General features: G+C 44.5%; 1 pseudogene; it reads right to left on the bottom strand.

The window, feature by feature from the left end:
* Positions 1-2,249: 2,249 nt before the first annotated feature.
* On the bottom strand, positions 2,250-4,536 carry LOC116548805 (annotated as a pseudogene).
* Between the last annotated feature and the right edge of the window lie 490 nt (positions 4,537-5,026).

The raw sequence follows: 5,026 nt of genomic DNA, 5'->3' as shown, positions 1-5,026 counted from the left end.
GCCCTCCTCAGCCTCCAGAGTTCTGGGATTACAGGCGTGAGCCACTGCACCCAGCCCTCACCTCTACTTTAAAGCCTAATGTGACCTTGTCAGTGGAAAGAGACCGCTTCCTCCTCAGAACCCCTGCTCATTTAGAATTTGTATACATGACATGGAGACTCAACAGAAACTGATGCAATTGCCTCTTCTATTAATGCCTCCAAATGGTTTTATTGAATTTCCTCATGTAGACCATGAGCTCCTTGGTGACACAGAATCGCTTCCATTCTATGTACTCTTTCACAGGGCTCCAAAAAAGCCTCCCCTTTTCTGGAGATAACCAAAATCAGTTTCTGTTGCTTGCAGCCAAACTGCTCCCTAGCTTATCCATGAACAAGGAGTGGGAAAATTTTTTTTGAATTAAGTTAAATAAACGCTACCAAGGACAATTTAACAGTCACATACATTGCTAAGAGATTCCCTTACATCTCAGGCAGGGCCTATTTACTTGTATTTTAAATTCATTCCTCACAAGTTCAATTATGCAGTTTTTATCAAAGCTATAAATGAATATTAGGAAAACAGCTGTGGCAGGTGCTTCCATGACAGAAAGAGTTGATAGCCCAGCCAAGACGAAGAGAGAAAAGCCACACATGGCAGAGACAGCCAACAACTCAACAATCACAGTGATTTGGGTAGAGGTTAAAAAAAAAACTCATGAGCTCAATAGAACTGGATGATAGCCCAGTATCGTAGGCAGTGTTTATGATGGTGTCCTGAGTCATTTGGAGTAGGTTTAATTTTCTGGTATCTTCTATCTGCAGATAGCATGGAACTGAATAATTCATTTTAGAAAATTTCTAACCCAAATGTCTACTTAAAAGTGTGAGGCTCTGTGGAAGGTTCACACTTGAAGAAATTCGTACATTCATGAATTTCTTCATTCAACAAATATTTATTGAGCACCCAGCCTGGGCCAGGCTCTGTCCTAGGTCGAGGACAGATGGATGACCAAGGCAGATGAAGCAGATGTGGTGGGACACACTTACAGCCGAGCTACTTGGGAGGCTGAGGCAGGAGGATCCTTTGAACTTCCGAGTTTGAGACCAGCCTGGGCAACATAGTAAGATCCTGTCTCTTAAAAAAAAAAAAAAAAAAAAAAGACATATGAGATTCATGGAGTTTATTTTATTTTATTTTATTATCTATTTATTTATTTTTGAGATGGAGTCTTGCTCTGTCACCCAGGCTGGAGTGCAATGGCACGATCTCAGCTCACTACAACTCCACCTCCCAGGTTCAAGCAACTCTCCCGTCTCAGCCTCCGGAGTAGCTGGGATTAGAGGCACCTGCCATCATGCCCAGCTACTTTTTGTATTTTTGCAGAGACAGGGTTTCATCATGTTGGCCAGGCTGGTCTTGAACTCCTGACCTCAGGTGATCTGCTTGCCTCACCCTCCCAAAATACTGGGATTACAGGTGTAAGCCATCTCGCCCGACCTGGAATTTATTTTAGATGAGGAAAAGACTGTAATCAAAGAAACACTTAAATAAACAGGATTATATTATTTTATTTTATTCTTTGCAAGTGATTTTATTTACAATGCCACCTTTTAAAAGGTCACTAAAGCTGGGCGTGGTGGCTCATGCCTGTAATCCCAGCACTTTAGAAGGCCAAGCCAGGTGGATCATGAGGTCAAGAGATCGAGACCATCCTGGCCAACATGGTGAAACCCCGTCTCTACTAAAAATACAAAAATTAGCTGGGTGTGGTGGTGTGTGCCTGTAATCTCAACTCCTTGAGAGGCTGAGGCAGGAGAATCGCTTGAACCCGGGAGGCAGAGATTGCAATGAGACGAGATCGCGCCACTGTGCCCCAGCCTGGAGACAGAGCAAGACTCTGTCTCCAAAAAAAACAAAAAAAAGTCACTAAAGTCACTAAAGCTAACTGGACAATAAACTAGGCAGACCTTGCTTTACAAAAAAAAAAAAAAAAAAAAAAAGAGGGAAAATTCAAAATGTCACTTATAGAGAACCCGCAGTTTAGTTTTATTCAGAGCAAAGGAAAAAGAAACTCTCAATCATACTAGAGGAAACTCAGCCACAGGTTTGGAATCTGTACTCAAACTATGCATGCGGTGAGGACCATATCCTGCGAATACAATTGATCTGCTGCTGCACGTGCCTACTGTTTGTCTAATATTCACAGTTATAAACAGAGCAGTGCAACCCGTATTTGAAGCAATCTTTGCAGTGTCAGGCACAGCATTTCACGTCTCTTTGCACCACGGGTTCTCTTTGGGTACCTGGGCTTCCTCCTGTTCAATGAAGTCAGTTTTGGTATCGATGGAAGACTGTTCCTGCCAATCTCCTCTGGAGCCTTCCCCTTGATCAAAAGGCAACAGTCTTGCATGGAGCATCAAGCAAACCTTTGATGTCCAATTGGTTTGCAGCCACAATGACTTTAAAAAGTGTGCCTTGGTCAACTTTCAGAAATTCTTGGTCCCAAACAGGGATAGTGTCTGTTTGCTTTTTTTTGTTCTCACCATCCTCTGGAGGAGGAGGAGGATCATCCTTGTGGTGAGTGCACCCCTGAATTATCTTTTTTTTAAAAAAAAATTATTACCATTTATCTACTTATTTTTGAGTCGGAGTCTTGCTCCGTGGCCCAGGTTGGAATGCAATGGTGCGATCTCAGCTCACTGCAACCTCCACCTCCGGGGTTCAAGCAATCCTCTTGCCTCAGCCTCCTGAGTAGCTGGGATTACAGGCATGCTGCCACCATGCCTGGCTAATTTTTGCATTTTTAGTAGAGATGGGGTTTCACCGTGTTGTCCAGGCTGATCTCGAACTCCTGACCTCGTGTGATCCACCTGCCTCAGCCTCCCAAAGTGCTGGGATTACAGGCGTGAGCCACCGCGCCTAGCCTGAATGACCTTTTTAATATTGTTACATTAACATTTGGCAGAGGAACTGGGTCATCATCTCCTTCATCATCCATTCCCAAATCTTCCAACATGGTCTTAAAGAGTCACAGATTGTTTTGCAATTTCCACATCAACTCCAAATACCTCTCCATCGGAACTCTGCAACTTAATTGAAGGTATGGGTGTTGGGTCTTAAGGTGACAGCCGGCTAGAGGCCAAGGAGAGCTTGACAGCCTCAGCAGAGGAAGAGGAAAGGCAGAGGATGAGCCCTTTTTGCAACGCAGCATCTGCTCAAACAGGATCATTCTAAACAGCAGTGTGTTATACTATTATACTATATACGGAAATAGATCAGAGTGATATAGTAGACAGTGCCTTGCGGGGGGGAGATAAATTATATTGGTTGATCTGAGGAAGAACATTTAAAGTCATTCCTTTACCCACTTACTACATCTTCTTTCTTGAAAAAAATTTTAGGACTGGGCGTGGTGGGAGGAATGACCTTCCCAGCACTTTGGGAGGCCAAGATGGGCACATTGCTTGAGCTCAGGAGTTTGAGACCAGCCTAGGCAAAATAGTGAGACAGCAGCTCCACCAAAAATCCAAAAAAATTAGCCAAACGTGGTGGCACGCGCCTATAGTCCCAGCTACTCGGGAGGCTGAGGCGGGAGAATTGCTTGAGCCCAGGAGGCAGGGGCTGCAGAGAGCCGAGATCGCCCCACTGCACTCCATCCAGCCTGGGCGACACAGAGATACACTGTCTAAATAATAAATAAATAAATAAATAAATAAATAAATAAATAAATCAAGCCGGGTGTGGTGTTGAGGTAGGACAATCACTAGAACCAGGGAGGCAGAGTTTGCAGTAAGCCGAGATTGTGCCATTACACTCAGCCAGGGTGACACAGCGAGACTCTGTCTCAAAAAAACCAAAAATCCAGAAACTATTTTTAATTATTATGCATACATTAAGTTGTACATAGTTACGGGAACTTCCTGCATTTTTACCCTCCTAAATCCCAGAGGTACCTGTTTTCAGTTGGAAGAGTCTGCCTCAGAGAGCTATTGACAGCTTCCCTGAGCTAGAGAGAAGGAAACAAAATAACCACATCCTTTTGTCAAAGAGATATTTCAGGGAAGCTAAGAGTCCTAGTTTGCAGAAGGAAGCTTTTTGCAGTACCTAGATCAACACATCCTGTAGCCAATCTGAAAGGCTGTTCAAGCAGGACCCAGAACATAAGTCAGCAGGAGGTTAACAGCTCTCAGTGGAGAAGGTGGTTTTGTTCCCCTGCTTTTAGCGGTCAAAGGCTCGGCCCCCACACACAAGAGCTGATAACCAAACAATGACTGTCACTAATTCATGGAGGGTTTGAAGCTGTGCTCTGTGCTCAGTCATTCAGAAGTTACCTTGGGTGGAGCCGTTTCATGATCTGATACTTTGAAACAAAGTCGTGTGACAAGCAGCCTCTCAATGATTCCTCCATGCCACCAACTGTCCCACCCTGGCTGCCAAGTACAATCTGTGACCCCCATGCATGCCCTCCACCTGCCAACTCTCTCAGCAATTACTTCTTCGTCCATCAGAATATCTGGCATTTTCCCCTAAAGGCTGGTTATAAAACTTCCACATGCTTCCAGCAAAAATGTTCAGATTCCGATTTCACTTCACATGCCACAGGAATGTGAATAATCCCATTTAGGAAGATGCTTGATTAAGTTTTGAGAACTCAAATCAATTTGGTCATTCTTCAACCCCTAGAGCAGGGCTGTCACGAGAAGAAACGCTTCTGCATCGATTACAAAATCTCTGTTGCCCGGAGAGGAGTCTCGCTAGGCTGGTTCCTAACACAGGGAGTTCCTTTAAGAGGCAGTAATGTGATTTCCACCTACGAAGTCCCCTAGGCCAGTGCAGACTCTTTGGCCCCAGTGGACACATGCTCCAGGAGACAGCTGGCCTCTGACAAAAACCAATGTCCCCAAGGCAGAGCGAAGTGAGGCCGTGTATCATCAGAGCTATTGTGTAATTCATCGTCCCAGCTGCCCAGCCTCACAGGTGAAACGACTCAAAAAACAAATTCACTGAGCCATTAACTATACGAAAAGCGTGTTATCAACTGAGC

Source organism: Sapajus apella, unplaced genomic scaffold (genome assembly GCF_009761245.1).
Source record: "Sapajus apella isolate SASKATOON/1434 unplaced genomic scaffold, GSC_monkey_1.0 scaffold5, whole genome shotgun sequence".
In the NCBI taxonomy this organism is placed as follows: Eukaryota; Metazoa; Chordata; class Mammalia; order Primates; family Cebidae; genus Sapajus; species Sapajus apella.
The sequence above is the reverse complement of the archived record's forward strand: the minus strand, read 5'-3'. Positions and strand labels throughout refer to the sequence as shown.